The following is a 17163-nucleotide window of genomic DNA, read 5'->3' as shown; positions in this document are numbered from 1 at the left end:
TTCTTGGACATGGTCCCACCTCAGGAAGTCGAGCTTTCCGTTTGATACCGAGAAGCTTGGCCGCTCGCCAGCTCCTCGTTCACGTAGCGCCGACAGTAGCAGGTTGGTTTCACCTATAAAAGCACCGCCTCATCCCTAGGAATGACTCGGCACCGCCACTTTTCCTTCGGCACAAAAGAAACAGTGTGCTGAAATGGTCAGACTTGAGATTTTCTTCAGACCACTTGGCTAATAAGAGGACTCCAGATATCCTCTTTAGGAGCTGTTTTCAGGGTGGCAGAAGATCTGAGGAGGTGCACAACCGGCCGAACCCCTAGAGATCCCAAGAGCAATGGCATCTGCCCGGAGACTGCCCGATCTTTCCGTCATACTTTCCAAGAGGTCCCGTCTTTGTCGGAGGATGTCAGTCATTCATTCAGCTGAATGCCATTTCCATCAACTGCCGCCCTTTGTTTGCTTTCAACCCCCTTTGATTTCAGAGGTGCATGGAAAGAGGCCTTGCTGGGGGGTCGCAAGCAGCTCGACTTTGGCCACAGCGCGACAGGCCCCTGCCAGCAGCTTGTTCCTCGTTAGTATAGTGGTGAGTATCCCCGCCTGTCACGCGGGAGACCGGGGTTCGATTCCCCGACGGGGAGAGCTTTGCATTTTTTCTCGCCCGAGTCTTGCTTTCGTGCGGAGCTCTTTCCCAAGACTGTCCTCACAGTTCCTTCTTGGACATGGTCCCACCTCAGGAAGTCGAGCTTTCCGTTTGATACCGAGAAGCTTGGCCGCTCGCCAGCTCCTCGTTCACGTAGCGCCGACAGTAGCAGGTTGGTTTCACCTATAAAAGCACCGCCTCATCCCTAGGAATGACTCGGCACCGCCACTTTTCCTTCGGCGCAAAAGAAACAGTGTGCTGAAATGGTCAGACTTGAGATTTTCTTCAGACCACTTGGCTAATAAGAGGACTCCAGATATCCTCTTTAGGAGCTGTTTTCAGGGTGGCAGAAGATCTGAGGAGGTGCACAACCGGCCGAACCCCTAGAGATCCCAAGAGCAATGGCATCTGCCCGGAGACTGCCCGATCTTTCCGTCATACTTTCCAAGAGGTCCCGTCTTTGTCGGAGGATGTCAGTCATTCATTCAGCTGAATGCCATTTCCATCAACTGCCGCCGTTTGTTTGCTTTCAACCCCCTTTGATTTCAGAGGTGCATGGAAAGAGGCCTTGCTGGAAGGTCGCAAGCAGCTCGACTTTGGCCGCAGCGCGACAGGCCCCTGCCAGCAGCTTGTTCCTCGTTAGTATAGTGGTGAGTATCCCCGCCTGTCACGCGGGAGACCGGGGTTCGATTCCCCGACGGGGAGAGCTTTGCATTTTTTCTCGCCCGAGTCTTGCTTTCGTGCGGAGCTCTTTCCCAAGACTGTCCTCAAAGTTCCTTCTCGGACATGGTCCCACCTCAGGAAGTCGAGCTTTCCGTTTGATACCTAGAAGCTTGGCCGCTCGCCAGCTCCTCGTTCACGTAGCGCCGACAGTAGCAGGTTGGTTTCACCTATAAAAGCACCGCCTCATCCCTAGGAATGACTCGGCACCGCCACTTTTCCTTCGGCGCAAAAGAAACAGTGTGCTGAAATGGTCAGACTTGAGATTTTCTTCAGACCACTTGGCTAATAAGAGGACTCCAGATATCCTCTTTAGGAGCTGTTTTCAGGGTGGCAGAAGATCTGAGGAGGTGCACAACCGGCCGAACCCCTAGAGATCCCAAGAGCAATGGCATCTGCCCGGAGACTGCCCGATCTTTCCGTCATACTTTCCAAGAGGTCCCGTCTTTGTCGGAGGATGTCAGTCATTCATTCAGCTGAATGCCATTTCCATCAACTGCCGCCGTTTGTTTGCTTTCAACCCCCTTTGATTTCAGAGGTGCATGGAAAGAGGCCTTGCTGGGGGGTCGCAAGCAGCTCGACTTTGGCCGCAGCGCGACAGGCCCCTGCCAGCAGCTTGTTCCTCGTTAGTATAGTGGTGAGTATCCCCGCCTGTCACGCGGGAGACCGGGGTTCGATTCCCCGACGGGGAGAGCTTTGCATTTTTTCTCGCCCGAGTCTTGCTTTCGTGCGGAGCTCTTTCCCAAGACTGTCCTCACAGTTCCTTCTTGGACATGGTCCCACCTCAGGAAGTCGAGCTTTCCGTTTGATACCGAGAAGCTTGGCCGCTCGCCAGCTCCTCGTTCACGTAGCGCCGACAGTAGCAGGTTGGTTTCACCTATAAAAGCACCGCCTCATCCCTAGGAATGACTCGGCACCGCCACTTTTCCTTCGGCGCAAAAGAAACAGTGTGCTGAAATGGTCAGACTTGAGATTTTCTTCAGACCACTTGGCTAATAAGAGGACTCCAGATATCCTCTTTAGGAGCTGTTTTCAGGGTGGCAGAAGATCTGAGGAGGTGCACAACCGGCCGAACCCCTAGAGATCCCAAGAGCAATGGCATCTGCCCGGAGACTGCCCGATCTTTCCGTCATACTTTCCAAGAGGTCCCGTCTTTGTCGGAGGATGTCAGTCATTCATTCAGCTGAATGCCATTTCCATCAACTGCCGCCGTTTGTTTGCTTTCAACCCCCTTTGATTTCAGAGGTGCATGGAAAGAGGCCTTGCTGGGGGGTCGCAAGCAGCTCGACTTTGGCCGCAGCGCGACAGGCCCCTGCCAGCAGCTTGTTCCTCGTTAGTATAGTGGTGAGTATCCCCGCCTGTCACGCGGGAGACCGGGGTTCGATTCCCCGACGGGGAGAGCTTTGCATTTTTTCTCGCCCGAGTCTTGCTTTCGTGCGGAGCTCTTTCCCAAGACTGTCCTCACAGTTCCTTCTTGGACATGGTCCCACCTCAGGAAGTCGAGCTTTCCGTTTGATACCGAGAAGCTTGGCCGCTCGCCAGCTCCTCGTTCACGTAGCGCCGACAGTAGCAGGTTGGTTTCACCTATAAAAGCACCGCCTCATCCCTAGGAATGACTCGGCACCGCCACTTTTCCTTCGGCGCAAAAGAAACAGTGTGCTGAAATGGTCAGACTTGAGATTTTCTTCAGACCACTTGGCTAATAAGAGGACTCCAGATATCCTCTTTAGGAGCTGTTTTCAGGGTGGCAGAAGATCTGAGGAGGTGCACAACCGGCCGAACCCCTAGAGATCCCAAGAGCAATGGCATCTGCCCGGAGACTGCCCGATCTTTCCGTCATACTTTCCAAGAGGTCCCGTCTTTGTCGGAGGATGTCAGTCATTCATTCAGCTGAATGCCATTTCCATCAACTGCCGCCGTTTGTTTGCTTTCAACCCCCTTTGATTTCAGAGGTGCATGGAAAGAGGCCTTGCTGGGGGGTCGCAAGCAGCTCGACTTTGGCCGCAGCGCGACAGGCCCCTGCCAGCAGCTTGTTCCTCGTTAGTATAGTGGTGAGTATCCCCGCCTGTCACGCGGGAGACCGGGGTTCGATTCCCCGACGGGGAGAGCTTTGCATTTTTTCTCGCCCGAGTCTTGCTTTCGTGCGGAGCTCTTTCCCAAGACTGTCCTCACAGTTCCTTCTTGGACATGGTCCCACCTCAGGAAGTCGAGCTTTCCGTTTGATACCGAGAAGCTTGGCCGCTCGCCAGCTCCTCGTTCACGTAGCGCCGACAGTAGCAGGTTGGTTTCACCTATAAAAGCACCGCCTCATCCCTAGGAATGACTCGGCACCGCCACTTTTCCTTCGGAGCAAAAGAAACAGTGTGCTGAAATGGTCAGACTTGAGATTTTCTTCAGACCACTTGGCTAATAAGAGGACTCCAGATATCCTCTTTAGGAGCTGTTTTCAGGGTGGCAGAAGATCTGAGGAGGTGCACAACCGGCCGAACCCCTAGAGATCCCAAGAGCAATGGCATCTGCCCGGAGACTGCCCGATCTTTCCGTCATACTTTCCAAGAGGTCCCGTCTTTGCCGGAGGATGTCAGTCATTCATTCAGCTGAATGCCATTTCCATCAACTGCCGCCGTTTGTTTGCTTTCAACCCCCTTTGATTTCAGAGGTGCATGGAAAGAGGCCTTGCTGGGGGGTCGCAAGCAGCTCGACTTTGGCCACAGCGCGACAGGCCCCTGCCAGCAGCTTGTTCCTCGTTAGTATAGTGGTGAGTATCCCCGCCTGTCACGCGGGAGACCGGGGTTCGATTCCCCGACGGGGAGAGCTTTGCATTTTTTCTCGCCCGAGTCTTGCTTTCGTGCGGAGCTCTTTCCCAAGACTGTCCTCACAGTTCCTTCTTGGACATGGTCCCACCTCAGGAAGTCGAGCTTTCCGTTTGATACCGAGAAGCTTGGCCGCTCGCCAGCTCCTCGTTCACGTAGCGCCGACAGTAGCAGGTTGGTTTCACCTATAAAAGCACCGCCTCATCCCTAGGAATGACTCGGCACCGCCACTTTTCCTTCGGCGCAAAAGAAACAGTGTGCTGAAATGGTCAGACTTGAGATTTTCTTCAGACCACTTGGCTAATAAGAGGACTCCAGATATCCTCTTTAGGAGCTGTTTTCAGGGTGGCAGAAGATCTGAGGAGGTGCACAACCGGCCGAACCCCTAGAGATCCCAAGAGCAATGGCATCTGCCCGGAGACTGCCCGATCTTTCCGTCATACTTTCCAAGAGGTCCCGTCTTTGTCGGAGGATGTCAGTCATTCATTCAGCTGAATGCCATTTCCATCAACTGCCGCCATTTGTTTGCTTTCAACCCCCTTTGATTTCAGAGGTGCATGGAAAGAGGCCTTGCTGGGGGGTCGCAAGCAGCTCGACTTTGGCCGCAGCGCGACAGGCCCCTGCCAGCAGCTTGTTCCTCGTTAGTATAGTGGTGAGTATCCCCGCCTGTCACGCGGGAGACCGGGGTTCGATTCCCCGACGGGGAGAGCTTTGCATTTTTTCTCGCCCGAGTCTTGCTTTCGTGCGGAGCTCTTTCCCAAGACTGTCCTCACAGTTCCTTCTTGGACATGGTCCCACCTCAGGAATTCGAGCTTTCCGTTTGATACCGAGAAGCTTGGCCGCTCGCCAGCTCCTCGTTCACGTAGCGCCGACAGTAGCAGGTTGGTTTCACCTATAAAAGCACCGCCTCATCCCTAGGAATGACTCGGCACCGCCACTTTTCCTTCGGCGCAAAAGAAACAGTGTGCTGAAATGGTCAGACTTGAGATTTTCTTCAGACCACTTGGCTAATAAGAGGACTCCAGATATCCTCTTTAGGAGCTGTTTTCAGGGTGGCAGAAGATCTGAGGAGGTGCACAACCGGCCGAACCCCTAGAGATCCCAAGAGCAATGGCATCTGCCCGGAGACTGCCCGATCTTTCCGTCATACTTTCCAAGAGGTCCCGTCTTTGTCGGAGGATGTCAGTCATTCATTCAGCTGAATGCCATTTCCATCAACTGCCGCCGTTTGTTTGCTTTCAACCCCCTTTGATTTCAGAGGTGCATGGAAAGAGGCCTTGCTGGGGGGTCGCAAGCAGCTCGACTTTGGCCGCAGCGCGACAGGCCCCTGCCAGCAGCTTGTTCCTCGTTAGTATAGTGGTGAGTATCCCCGCCTGTCACGCGGGAGACCGGGGTTCGATTCCCCGACGGGGAGAGCTTTGCATTTTTTCTCGCCCGAGTCTTGCTTTCGTGCGGAGCTCTTTCCCAAGACTGTCCTCACAGTTCCTTCTTGGACATGGTCCCACCTCAGGAAGTCGAGCTTTCCGTTTGATACCGAGAAGCTTGGCCGCTCGCCAGCTCCTCGTTCACGTAGCGCCGACAGTAGCAGGTTGGTTTCACCTATAAAAGCACCGCCTCATCCCTAGGAATGACTCGGCACCGCCACTTTTCCTTCGGCGCAAAAGAAACAGTGTGCTGAAATGGTCAGACTTTAGATTTTCTTCAGACCACTTGGCTAATAAGAGGACTCCAGATATCCTCTTTAGGAGCTGTTTTCAGGGTGGCAGAAGATCTGAGGAGGTGCACAACCGGCCGAACCCCTAGAGATCCCAAGAGCAATGGCATCTGCCCGGAGACTGCCCGATCTTTCCGTCATACTTTCCAAGAGGTCCCGTCTTTGTCGGAGGATGTCAGTCATTCATTCAGCTGAATGCCATTTCCATCAACTGCCGCCGTTTGTTTGCTTTCAACCCCCTTTGATTTCAGAGGTGCATGGAAAGAGGCCTTGCTGGGGGGTCGCAAGCAGCTCGACTTTGGCCGCAGCGCGACAGGCCCCTGCCAGCAGCTTGTTCCTCGTTAGTATAGTGGTGAGTATCCCCGCCTGTCACGCGGGAGACCGGGGTTCGATTCCCCGACGGGGAGAGCTTTGCATTTTTTCTCGCCCGAGTCTTGCTTTCGTGCGGAGCTCTTTCCCAAGACTGTCCTCACAGTTCCTTCTTGGACATGGTCCCACCTCAGGAAGTCGAGCTTTCCGTTTGATACCGAGAAGCTTGGCCGCTCGCCAGCTCCTCGTTCACGTAGCGCCGACAGTAGCAGGTTGGTTTCACCTATAAAAGCACCGCCTCATCCCTAGGAATGACTCGGCACCGCCACTTTTCCTTCGGCGCAAAAGAAACAGTGTGCTGAAATGGTCAGACTTGAGATTTTCTTCAGACCACTTGGCTAATAAGAGGACTCCAGATATCCTCTTTAGGAGCTGTTTTCAGGGTGGCAGAAGATCTGAGGAGGTGCACAACCGGCCGAACCCCTAGAGATCCCAAGAGCAATGGCATCTGCCCGGAGACTGCCCGATCTTTCCGTCATACTTTCCAAGAGGTCCCGTCTTTGTCGGAGGATGTCAGTCATTCATTCAGCTGAATGCCATTTCCATCAACTGCCGCCGTTTGTTTGCTTTCAACCCCCTTTGATTTCAGAGGTGCATGGAAAGAGGCCTTGCTGGGGGGTCGCAAGCAGCTCGACTTTGGCCGCAGCGCGACAGGCCCCTGCCAGCAGCTTGTTCCTCGTTAGTATAGTGGTGAGTATCCCCGCCTGTCACGCGGGAGACCGGGGTTCGATTCCCCGACGGGGAGAGCTTTGCATTTTTTCTCGCCCGAGTCTTGCTTTCGTGCGGAGCTCTTTCCCAAGACTGTCCTCACAGTTCCTTCTTGGACATGGTCCCACCTCAGGAAGTCGAGCTTTCCGTTTGATACCGAGAAGCTTGGCCGCTCGCCAGCTCCTCGTTCACGTAGCGCCGACAGTAGCAGGTTGGTTTCACCTATAAAAGCACCGCCTCATCCCTAGGAATGACTCGGCACCGCCACTTTTCCTTCGGCGCAAAAGAAACAGTGTGCTGAAATGGTCAGACTTTAGATTTTCTTCAGACCACTTGGCTAATAAGAGGACTCCAGATATCCTCTTTAGGAGCTGTTTTCAGGGTGGCAGAAGATCTGAGGAGGTGCACAACCGGCCGAACCCCTAGAGATCCCAAGAGCAATGGCATCTGCCCGGAGACTGCCCGATCTTTCCGTCATACTTTCCAAGAGGTCCCGTCTTTGTCGGAGGATGTCAGTCATTCATTCAGCTGAATGCCATTTCCATCAACTGCCGCCGTTTGTTTGCTTTCAACCCCCTTTGATTTCAGAGGTGCATGGAAAGAGGCCTTGCTGGGGGGTCGCAAGCAGCTCGACTTTGGCCGCAGCGCGACAGGCCCCTGCCAGCAGCTTGTTCCTCGTTAGTATAGTGGTGAGTATCCCCGCCTGTCACGCGGGAGACCGGGGTTCGATTCCCCGACGGGGAGAGCTTTGCATTTTTTCTCGCCCGAGTCTTGCTTTCGTGCGGAGCTCTTTCCCAAGACTGTCCTCACAGTTCCTTCTTGGACATGGTCCCACCTCAGGAAGTCGAGCTTTCCGTTTGATACCGAGAAGCTTGGCCGCTCGCCAGCTCCTCGTTCACGTAGCGCCGACAGTAGCAGGTTGGTTTCACCTATAAAAGCACCGCCTCATCCCTAGGAATGACTCGGCACCGCCACTTTTCCTTCGGCGCAAAAGAAACAGTGTGCTGAAATGGTCAGACTTGAGATTTTCTTCAGACCACTTGGCTAATAAGAGGACTCCAGATATCCTCTTTAGGAGCTGTTTTCAGGGTGGCAGAAGATCTGAGGAGGTGCACAACCGGCCGAACCCCTAGAGATCCCAAGAGCAATGGCATCTGCCCGGAGACTGCCCGATCTTTCCGTCATACTTTCCAAGAGGTCCCGTCTTTGTCGGAGGATGTCAGTCATTCATTCAGCTGAATGCCATTTCCATCAACTGCCGCCGTTTGTTTGCTTTCAACCCCCTTTGATTTCAGAGGTGCATGGAAAGAGGCCTTGCTGGGGGGTCGCAAGCAGCTCGACTTTGGCCGCAGCGCGACAGGCCCCTGCCAGCAGCTTGTTCCTCGTTAGTATAGTGGTGAGTATCCCCGCCTGTCACGCGGGAGACTGGGGTTCGATTCCCCGACGGGGAGAGCTTTGCATTTTTTCTCGCCCGAGTCTTGCTTTCGTGCGGAGCTCTTTCCCAAGACTGTCCTCACAGTTCCTTCTTGGACATGGTCCCACCTCAGGAAGTCGAGCTTTCCGTTTGATACCGAGAAGCTTGGCCGCTCGCCAGCTCCTCGTTCACGTAGCGCCGACAGTAGCAGGTTGGTTTCACCTATAAAAGCACCGCCTCATCCCTAGGAATGACTCGGCACCGCCACTTTTCCTTCGGCGCAAAAGAAACAGTGTGCTGAAATGGTCAGACTTGAGATTTTCTTCAGACCACTTGGCTAATAAGAGGACTCCAGATATCCTCTTTAGGAGCTGTTTTCAGGGTGGCAGAAGATCTGAGGAGGTGCACAACCGGCCGAACCCCTAGAGATCCCAAGAGCAATGGCATCTGCCCGGAGACTGCCCAAGAGGCTTTCCAAGAGGTCCCGTCTTTGTCGGAGGATGTCAGTCATTCATTCAGCTGAATGCCATTTCCATCAACTGCCGCCGTTTGTTTGCTTTCAACCCCCTTTGATTTCAGAGGTGCATGGAAAGAGGCCTTGCTGGGGGGTCGCAAGCAGCTCGACTTTGGCCGCAGCGCGACAGGCCCCTGCCAGCAGCTTGTTCCTCGTTAGTATAGTGGTGAGTATCCCCGCCTGTCACGCGGGAGACCGGGGTTCGATTCCCCGACGGGGAGAGCTTTGCATTTTTTTTCGCCCGAGTCTTGCTTTCGTGCGGAGCTCTTTCCCAAGACTGTCCTCACAGTTCCTTCTTGGACATGGTCCCACCTCAGGAAGTCGAGCTTTCCGTTTGATACCGAGAAGCTTGGCCGCTCGCCAGCTCCTCGTTCACGTAGCGCCGACAGTAGCAGGTTGGTTTCACCTATAAAAGCACCGCCTCATCCCTAGGAATGACTCGGCACCGCCACTTTTCCTTCGGAGCAAAAGAAACAGTGTGCTGAAATGGTCAGACTTGAGATTTTCTTCAGACCACTTGGCTAATAAGAGGACTCCAGATATCCTCTTTAGGAGCTGTTTTCAGGGTGGCAGAAGATCTGAGGAGGTGCACAACCGGCCGAACCCCTAGAGATCCCAAGAGCAATGGCATCTGCCCGGAGACTGCCCGATCTTTCCGTCATACTTTCCAAGAGGTCCCGTCTTTGTCGGAGGATGTCAGTCATTCATTCAGCTGAATGCCATTTCCATCAACTGCCGCCGTTTGTTTGCTTTCAACCCCCTTTGATTTCAGAGGTGCATGGAAAGAGGCCTTGCTGGGGGGTCGCAAGCAGCTCGACTTTGGCCACAGCGCGACAGGCCCCTGCCAGCAGCTTGTTCCTCGTTAGTATAGTGGTGAGTATCCCCGCCTGTCACGCGGGAGACCGGGGTTCGATTCCCCGACGGGGAGAGCTTTGCATTTTTTCTCGCCCGAGTCTTGCTTTCCTGCGGAGCTCTTTCCCAAGACTGTCCTCACAGTTCCTTCTTGGACATGGTCCCACCTCAGGAAGTCGAGCTTTCCGTTTGATACCGAGAAGCTTGGCCGCTCGCCAGCTCCTCGTTCACGTAGCGCCGACAGTAGCAGGTTGGTTTCACCTATAAAAGCACCGCCTCATCCCTAGGAATGACTCGGCACCGCCACTTTTCCTTCGGCGCAAAAGAAACAGTGTGCTGAAATGGTCAGACTTGAGATTTTCTTCAGACCACTTGGCTAATAAGAGGACTCCAGATATCCTCTTTAGGAGCTGTTTTCAGGGTGGCAGAAGATCTGAGGAGGTGCACAACCGGCCGAACCCCTAGAGATCCCAAGAGCAATGGCATCTGCCCGGAGACTGCCCAAGAGGCTTTCCAAGAGGTCCCGTCTTTGTCGGAGGATGTCAGTCATTCATTCAGCTGAATGCCATTTCCATCAACTGCCGCCGTTTGTTTGCTTTCAACCCCCTTTGATTTCAGAGGTGCATGGAAAGAGGCCTTGCTGGGGGGTCGCAAGCAGCTCGACTTTGGCCGCAGCGCGACAGGCCCCTGCCAGCAGCTTGTTCCTCGTTAGTATAGTGGTGAGTATCCCCGCCTGTCACGCGGGAGACCGGGGTTCGATTCCCCGACGGGGAGAGCTTTGCATTTTTTCTCGCCCGAGTCTTGCTTTCGTGCGGAGCTCTTTCCCAAGACTGTCCTCACAGTTCCTTCTTGGACATGGTCCCACCTCAGGAAGTCGAGCTTTCCGTTTGATACCGAGAAGCTTGGCCGCTCGCCAGCTCCTCGTTCACGTAGCGCCGACAGTAGCAGGTTGGTTTCACCTATAAAAGCACCGCCTCATCCCTAGGAATGACTCGGCACCGCCACTTTTCCTTCGGAGCAAAAGAAACAGTGTGCTGAAATGGTCAGACTTGAGATTTTCTTCAGACCACTTGGCTAATAAGAGGACTCCAGATATCCTCTTTAGGAGCTGTTTTCAGGGTGGCAGAAGATCTGAGGAGGTGCACAACCGGCCGAACCCCTAGAGATCCCAAGAGCAATGGCATCTGCCCGGAGACTGCCCGATCTTTCCGTCATACTTTCCAAGAGGTCCCGTCTTTGTCGGAGGATGTCAGTCATTCATTCAGCTGAATGCCATTTCCATCAACTGCCGCCGTTTGTTTGCTTTCAACCCCCTTTGATTTCAGAGGTGCATGGAAAGAGGCCTTGCTGGGGGGTCGCAAGCAGCTCGACTTTGGCCACAGCGCGACAGGCCCCTGCCAGCAGCTTGTTCCTCGTTAGTATAGTGGTGAGTATCCCCGCCTGTCACGCGGGAGACCGGGGTTCGATTCCCCGACGGGGAGAGCTTTGCATTTTTTCTCGCCCGAGTCTTGCTTTCCTGCGGAGCTCTTTCCCAAGACTGTCCTCACAGTTCCTTCTTGGACATGGTCCCACCTCAGGAAGTCGAGCTTTCCGTTTGATACCGAGAAGCTTGGCCGCTCGCCAGCTCCTCGTTCACGTAGCGCCGACAGTAGCAGGTTGGTTTCACCTATAAAAGCACCGCCTCATCCCTAGGAATGACTCGGCACCGCCACTTTTCCTTCGGCGCAAAAGAAACAGTGTGCTGAAATGGTCAGACTTGAGATTTTCTTCAGACCACTTGGCTAATAAGAGGACTCCAGATATCCTCTTTAGGAGCTGTTTTCAGGGTGGCAGAAGATCTGAGGAGGTGCACAACCGGCCGAACCCCTAGAGATCCCAAGAGCAATGGCATCTGCCCGGAGACTGCCCGATCTTTCCGTCATACTTTCCAAGAGGTCCCGTCTTTGTCGGAGGATGTCAGTCATTCATTCAGCTGAATGCCATTTCCATCAACTGCCGCCATTTGTTTGCTTTCAACCCCCTTTGATTTCAGAGGTGCATGGAAAGAGGCCTTGCTGGGGGGTCGCAAGCAGCTCGACTTTGGCCGCAGCGCGACAGGCCCCTGCCAGCAGCTTGTTCCTCGTTAGTATAGTGGTGAGTATCCCCGCCTGTCACGCGGGAGACCGGGGTTCGATTCCCCGACGGGGAGAGCTTTGCATTTTTTCTCGCCCGAGTCTTGCTTTCGTGCGGAGCTCTTTCCCAAGACTGTCCTCACAGTTCCTTCTTGGACATGGTCCCACCTCAGGAATTCGAGCTTTCCGTTTGATACCGAGAAGCTTGGCCGCTCGCCAGCTCCTCGTTCACGTAGCGCCGACAGTAGCAGGTTGGTTTCACCTATAAAAGCACCGCCTCATCCCTAGGAATGACTCGGCACCGCCACTTTTCCTTCGGCGCAAAAGAAACAGTGTGCTGAAATGGTCAGACTTGAGATTTTCTTCAGACCACTTGGCTAATAAGAGGACTCCAGATATCCTCTTTAGGAGCTGTTTTCAGGGTGGCAGAAGATCTGAGGAGGTGCACAACCGGCCGAACCCCTAGAGATCCCAAGAGCAATGGCATCTGCCCGGAGACTGCCCGATCTTTCCGTCATACTTTCCAAGAGGTCCCGTCTTTGTCGGAGGATGTCAGTCATTCATTCAGCTGAATGCCATTTCCATCAACTGCCGCCGTTTGTTTGCTTTCAACCCCCTTTGATTTCAGAGGTGCATGGAAAGAGGCCTTGCTGGGGGGTCGCAAGCAGCTCGACTTTGGCCGCAGCGCGACAGGCCCCTGCCAGCAGCTTGTTCCTCGTTAGTATAGTGGTGAGTATCCCCGCCTGTCACGCGGGAGACCGGGGTTCGATTCCCCGACGGGGAGAGCTTTGCATTTTTTCTCGCCCGAGTCTTGCTTTCGTGCGGAGCTCTTTCCCAAGACTGTCCTCACAGTTCCTTCTTGGACATGGTCCCACCTCAGGAAGTCGAGCTTTCCGTTTGATACCGAGAAGCTTGGCCGCTCGCCAGCTCCTCGTTCACGTAGCGCCGACAGTAGCAGGTTGGTTTCACCTATAAAAGCACCGCCTCATCCCTAGGAATGACTCGGCACCGCCACTTTTCCTTCGGCGCAAAAGAAACAGTGTGCTGAAATGGTCAGACTTGAGATTTTCTTCAGACCACTTGGCTAATAAGAGGACTCCAGATATCCTCTTTAGGAGCTGTTTTCAGGGTGGCAGAAGATCTGAGGAGGTGCACAACCGGCCGAACCCCTAGAGATCCCAAGAGCAATGGCATCTGCCCGGAGACTGCCCGATCTTTCCGTCATACTTTCCAAGAGGTCCCGTCTTTGTCGGAGGATGTCAGTCATTCATTCAGCTGAATGCCATTTCCATCAACTGCCGCCGTTTGTTTGCTTTCAACCCCCTTTGATTTCAGAGGTGCATGGAAAGAGGCCTTGCTGGGGGGTCGCAAGCAGCTCGACTTTGGCCGCAGCGCGACAGGCCCCTGCCAGCAGCTTGTTCCTCGTTAGTATAGTGGTGAGTATCCCCGCCTGTCACGCGGGAGACCGGGGTTCGATTCCCCGACGGGGAGAGCTTTGCATTTTTTCTCGCCCGAGTCTTGCTTTCGTGCGGAGCTCTTTCCCAAGACTGTCCTCACAGTTCCTTCTTGGACATGGTCCCACCTCAGGAAGTCGAGCTTTCCGTTTGATACCGAGAAGCTTGGCCGCTCGCCAGCTCCTCGTTCACGTAGCGCCGACAGTAGCAGGTTGGTTTCACCTATAAAAGCACCGCCTCATCCCTAGGAATGACTCGGCACCGCCACTTTTCCTTCGGCGCAAAAGAAACAGTGTGCTGAAATGGTCAGACTTGAGATTTTCTTCAGACCACTTGGCTAATAAGAGGACTCCAGATATCCTCTTTAGGAGCTGTTTTCAGGGTGGCAGAAGATCTGAGGAGGTGCACAACCGGCCGAACCCCTAGAGATCCCAAGAGCAATGGCATCTGCCCGGAGACTGCCCGATCTTTCCGTCATACTTTCCAAGAGGTCCCGTCTTTGTCGGAGGATGTCAGTCATTCATTCAGCTGAATGCCATTTCCATCAACTGCCGCCGTTTGTTTGCTTTCAACCCCCTTTGATTTCAGAGGTGCATGGAAAGAGGCCTTGCTGGGGGGTCGCAAGCAGCTCGACTTTGGCCGCAGCGCGACAGGCCCCTGCCAGCAGCTTGTTCCTCGTTAGTATAGTGGTGAGTATCCCCGCCTGTCACGCGGGAGACCGGGGTTCGATTCCCCGACGGGGAGAGCTTTGCATTTTTTCTCGCCCGAGTCTTGCTTTCGTGCGGAGCTCTTTCCCAAGACTGTCCTCACAGTTCCTTCTTGGACATGGTCCCACCTCAGGAAGTCGAGCTTTCCGTTTGATACCGAGAAGCTTGGCCGCTCGCCAGCTCCTCGTTCACGTAGCGCCGACAGTAGCAGGTTGGTTTCACCTATAAAAGCACCGCCTCATCCCTAGGAATGACTCGGCACCGCCACTTTTCCTTCGGAGCAAAAGAAACAGTGTGCTGAAATGGTCAGACTTGAGATTTTCTTCAGACCACTTGGCTAATAAGAGGACTCCAGATATCCTCTTTAGGAGCTGTTTTCAGGGTGGCAGAAGATCTGAGGAGGTGCACAACCGGCCGAACCCCTAGAGATCCCAAGAGCAATGGCATCTGCCCGGAGACTGCCCGATCTTTCCGTCATACTTTCCAAGAGGTCCCGTCTTTGTCGGAGGATGTCAGTCATTCATTCAGCTGAATGCCATTTCCATCAACTGCCGCCGTTTGTTTGCTTTCAACCCCCTTTGATTTCAGAGGTGCATGGAAAGAGGCCTTGCTGGGGGGTCGCAAGCAGCTCGACTTTGGCCGCAGCGCGACAGGCCCCTGCCAGCAGCTTGTTCCTCGTTAGTATAGTGGTGAGTATCCCCGCCTGTCACGCGGGAGACCGGGGTTCGATTCCCCGACGGGGAGAGCTTTGCATTTTTTCTCGCCCGAGTCTTGCTTTCGTGCGGAGCTCTTTCCCAAGACTGTCCTCACAGTTCCTTCTTGGACATGGTCCCACCTCAGGAAGTCGAGCTTTCCGTTTGATACCGAGAAGCTTGGCCGCTCGCCAGCTCCTCGTTCACGTAGCGCCGACAGTAGCAGGTTGGTTTCACCTATTAAAGCACCGCCTCATCCCTAGGAATGACTCGGCACCGCCACTTTTCCTTCGGCGCAAAAGAAACAGTGTGCTGAAATGGTCAGACTTGAGATTTTCTTCAGACCACTTGGCTAATAAGAGGACTCCAGATATCCTCTTTAGGAGCTGTTTTCAGGGTGGCAGAAGATCTGAGGAGGTGCACAACCGGCCGAACCCCTAGAGATCCCAAGAGCAATGGCATCTGCCCGGAGACTGCCCGATCTTTCCGTCATACTTTCCAAGAGGTCCCGTCTTTGTCGGAGGATGTCAGTCATTCATTCAGCTGAATGCCATTTCCATCAACTGCCGCCGTTTGTTTGCTTTCAACCCCCTTTGATTTCAGAGGTGCATGGAAAGAGGCCTTGCTGGGGGGTCGCAAGCAGCTCGACTTTGGCCGCAGCGCGACAGGCCCCTGCCAGCAGCTTGTTCCTCGTTAGTATAGTGGTGAGTATCCCCGCCTGTCACGCGGGAGACCGGGGTTCGATTCCCCGACGGGGAGAGCTTTGCATTTTTTCTCGCCCGAGTCTTGCTTTCGTGCGGAGCTCTTTCCCAAGACTGTCCTCACAGTTCCTTCTTGGACATGGTCCCACCTCAGGAAGTCGAGCTTTCCGTTTGATACCGAGAAGCTTGGCCGCTCGCCAGCTCCTCGTTCACGTAGCGCCGACAGTAGCAGGTTGGTTTCACCTATAAAAGCACCGCCTCATCCCTAGGAATGACTCGGCACCGCCACTTTTCCTTCGGCGCAAAAGAAACAGTGTGCTGAAATGGTCAGACTTGAGATTTTCTTCAGACCACTTGGCTAATAAGAGGACTCCAGATATCCTCTTTAGGAGCTGTTTTCAGGGTGGCAGAAGATCTGAGGAGGTGCACAACCGGCCGAACCCCTAGAGATCCCAAGAGCAATGGCATCTGCCCGGAGACTGCCCGATCTTTCCGTCATACTTTCCAAGAGGTCCCGTCTTTGTCGGAGGATGTCAGTCATTCATTCAGCTGAATGCCATTTCCATCAACTGCCGCCGTTTGTTTGCTTTCAACCCCCTTTGATTTCAGAGGTGCATGGAAAGAGGCCTTGCTGGGGGGTCGCAAGCAGCTCGACTTTGGCCGCAGCGCGACAGGCCCCTGCCAGCAGCTTGTTCCTCGTTAGTATAGTGGTGAGTATCCCCGCCTGTCACGCGGGAGACCGGGGTTCGATTCCCCGACGGGGAGAGCTTTGCATTTTTTCTCGCCCGAGTCTTGCTTTCGTGCGGAGCTCTTTCCCAAGACTGTCCTCACAGTTCCTTCTTGGACATGGTCCCACCTCAGGAAGTCGAGCTTTCCGTTTGATACCGAGAAGCTTGGCCGCTCGCCAGCTCCTCGTTCACGTAGCGCCGACAGTAGCAGGTTGGTTTCACCTATAAAAGCACCGCCTCATCCCTAGGAATGACTCGGCACCGCCACTTTTCCTTCGGAGCAAAAGAAACAGTGTGCTGAAATGGTCAGACTTGAGATTTTCTTCAGACCACTTGGCTAATAAGAGGACTCCAGATATCCTCTTTAGGAGCTGTTTTCAGGGTGGCAGAAGATCTGAGGAGGTGCACAACCGGCCGAACCCCTAGAGATCCCAAGAGCAATGGCATCTGCCCGGAGACTGCCCGATCTTTCCGTCATACTTTCCAAGAGGTCCCGTCTTTGTCGGAGGATGTCAGTCATTCATTCAGCTGAATGCCATTTCCATCAACTGCCGCCGTTTGTTTGCTTTCAACCCCCTTTGATTTCAGAGGTGCATGGAAAGAGGCCTTGCTGGGGGGTCGCAAGCAGCTCGACTTTGGCCGCAGCGCGACAGGCCCCTGCCAGCAGCTTGTTCCTCGTTAGTATAGTGGTGAGTATCCCCGCCTGTCACGCGGGAGACCGGGGTTCGATTCCCCGACGGGGAGAGCTTTGCATTTTTTCTCGCCCGAGTCTTGCTTTCGTGCGGAGCTCTTTCCCAAGACTGTCCTCACAGTTCCTTCTTGGACATGGTCCCACCTCAGGAAGTCGAGCTTTCCGTTTGATACCGAGAAGCTTGGCCGCTCGCCAGCTCCTCGTTCACGTAGCGCCGACAGTAGCAGGTTGGTTTCACCTATAAAAGCACCGCCTCATCCCTAGGAATGACTCGGCACCGCCACTTTTCCTTCGGCGCAAAAGAAACAGTGTGCTGAAATGGTCAGACTTGAGATTTT

At 54.2% G+C, this 17163-nt stretch overlaps 23 non-coding genes across 23 annotated transcripts; all 23 read left to right on the top strand.

Annotated features, from left to right (window-relative positions):
• The first annotated feature begins 563 nt into the window (after positions 1-563).
• TRNAD-GUC (transfer RNA aspartic acid (anticodon GUC)) lies at positions 564-635 on the top strand. Its single transcript has one exon. It is a non-coding gene; the product is annotated as a tRNA-Asp (tRNA).
• Positions 636-1270: 635 nt separating this feature from the next.
• Positions 1271-1342, top strand: TRNAD-GUC (transfer RNA aspartic acid (anticodon GUC)). The gene has a single exon. It is a non-coding gene; the product is annotated as a tRNA-Asp (tRNA).
• Positions 1343-1977: 635 nt separating this feature from the next.
• Positions 1978-2049, top strand: TRNAD-GUC (transfer RNA aspartic acid (anticodon GUC)). Its single transcript has one exon. It is a non-coding gene; the product is annotated as a tRNA-Asp (tRNA).
• A 635-nt stretch (positions 2050-2684) lies between these two features.
• Positions 2685-2756, top strand: TRNAD-GUC (transfer RNA aspartic acid (anticodon GUC)). Its single transcript has one exon. It is a non-coding gene; the product is annotated as a tRNA-Asp (tRNA).
• A 635-nt stretch (positions 2757-3391) lies between these two features.
• Positions 3392-3463, top strand: TRNAD-GUC (transfer RNA aspartic acid (anticodon GUC)). Its single transcript has one exon. It is a non-coding gene; the product is annotated as a tRNA-Asp (tRNA).
• Positions 3464-4098: 635 nt separating this feature from the next.
• On the top strand, positions 4099-4170 carry TRNAD-GUC (transfer RNA aspartic acid (anticodon GUC)). Its single transcript has one exon. It is a non-coding gene; the product is annotated as a tRNA-Asp (tRNA).
• A 635-nt stretch (positions 4171-4805) lies between these two features.
• On the top strand, positions 4806-4877 carry TRNAD-GUC (transfer RNA aspartic acid (anticodon GUC)). Its single transcript has one exon. It is a non-coding gene; the product is annotated as a tRNA-Asp (tRNA).
• Positions 4878-5512: 635 nt separating this feature from the next.
• On the top strand, positions 5513-5584 carry TRNAD-GUC (transfer RNA aspartic acid (anticodon GUC)). Its single transcript has one exon. It is a non-coding gene; the product is annotated as a tRNA-Asp (tRNA).
• A 635-nt stretch (positions 5585-6219) lies between these two features.
• TRNAD-GUC (transfer RNA aspartic acid (anticodon GUC)) lies at positions 6220-6291 on the top strand. The gene has a single exon. It is a non-coding gene; the product is annotated as a tRNA-Asp (tRNA).
• Positions 6292-6926: 635 nt separating this feature from the next.
• Positions 6927-6998, top strand: TRNAD-GUC (transfer RNA aspartic acid (anticodon GUC)). The gene has a single exon. It is a non-coding gene; the product is annotated as a tRNA-Asp (tRNA).
• A 635-nt stretch (positions 6999-7633) lies between these two features.
• Positions 7634-7705, top strand: TRNAD-GUC (transfer RNA aspartic acid (anticodon GUC)). The gene has a single exon. It is a non-coding gene; the product is annotated as a tRNA-Asp (tRNA).
• Positions 7706-9038: 1333 nt separating this feature from the next.
• Positions 9039-9110, top strand: TRNAD-GUC (transfer RNA aspartic acid (anticodon GUC)). Its single transcript has one exon. It is a non-coding gene; the product is annotated as a tRNA-Asp (tRNA).
• Positions 9111-9745: 635 nt separating this feature from the next.
• On the top strand, positions 9746-9817 carry TRNAD-GUC (transfer RNA aspartic acid (anticodon GUC)). Its single transcript has one exon. It is a non-coding gene; the product is annotated as a tRNA-Asp (tRNA).
• Positions 9818-10443: 626 nt separating this feature from the next.
• Positions 10444-10515, top strand: TRNAD-GUC (transfer RNA aspartic acid (anticodon GUC)). The gene has a single exon. It is a non-coding gene; the product is annotated as a tRNA-Asp (tRNA).
• A 635-nt stretch (positions 10516-11150) lies between these two features.
• Positions 11151-11222, top strand: TRNAD-GUC (transfer RNA aspartic acid (anticodon GUC)). Its single transcript has one exon. It is a non-coding gene; the product is annotated as a tRNA-Asp (tRNA).
• A 635-nt stretch (positions 11223-11857) lies between these two features.
• Positions 11858-11929, top strand: TRNAD-GUC (transfer RNA aspartic acid (anticodon GUC)). The gene has a single exon. It is a non-coding gene; the product is annotated as a tRNA-Asp (tRNA).
• Positions 11930-12564: 635 nt separating this feature from the next.
• TRNAD-GUC (transfer RNA aspartic acid (anticodon GUC)) lies at positions 12565-12636 on the top strand. The gene has a single exon. It is a non-coding gene; the product is annotated as a tRNA-Asp (tRNA).
• Positions 12637-13271: 635 nt separating this feature from the next.
• On the top strand, positions 13272-13343 carry TRNAD-GUC (transfer RNA aspartic acid (anticodon GUC)). The gene has a single exon. It is a non-coding gene; the product is annotated as a tRNA-Asp (tRNA).
• Positions 13344-13978: 635 nt separating this feature from the next.
• TRNAD-GUC (transfer RNA aspartic acid (anticodon GUC)) lies at positions 13979-14050 on the top strand. Its single transcript has one exon. It is a non-coding gene; the product is annotated as a tRNA-Asp (tRNA).
• A 635-nt stretch (positions 14051-14685) lies between these two features.
• TRNAD-GUC (transfer RNA aspartic acid (anticodon GUC)) lies at positions 14686-14757 on the top strand. The gene has a single exon. It is a non-coding gene; the product is annotated as a tRNA-Asp (tRNA).
• Positions 14758-15392: 635 nt separating this feature from the next.
• Positions 15393-15464, top strand: TRNAD-GUC (transfer RNA aspartic acid (anticodon GUC)). Its single transcript has one exon. It is a non-coding gene; the product is annotated as a tRNA-Asp (tRNA).
• A 635-nt stretch (positions 15465-16099) lies between these two features.
• Positions 16100-16171, top strand: TRNAD-GUC (transfer RNA aspartic acid (anticodon GUC)). The gene has a single exon. It is a non-coding gene; the product is annotated as a tRNA-Asp (tRNA).
• Positions 16172-16806: 635 nt separating this feature from the next.
• Positions 16807-16878, top strand: TRNAD-GUC (transfer RNA aspartic acid (anticodon GUC)). Its single transcript has one exon. It is a non-coding gene; the product is annotated as a tRNA-Asp (tRNA).
• Positions 16879-17163: the final 285 nt, after the last annotated feature.

Source organism: Engystomops pustulosus, chromosome 7, assembly GCF_040894005.1.
Source record: "Engystomops pustulosus chromosome 7, aEngPut4.maternal, whole genome shotgun sequence".
NCBI classification, from domain to species: Eukaryota; Metazoa; Chordata; class Amphibia; order Anura; family Leptodactylidae; genus Engystomops; species Engystomops pustulosus.
Note: the sequence above shows the minus strand (reverse complement) of the source record. Positions and strands in the feature narration are given on the sequence as shown.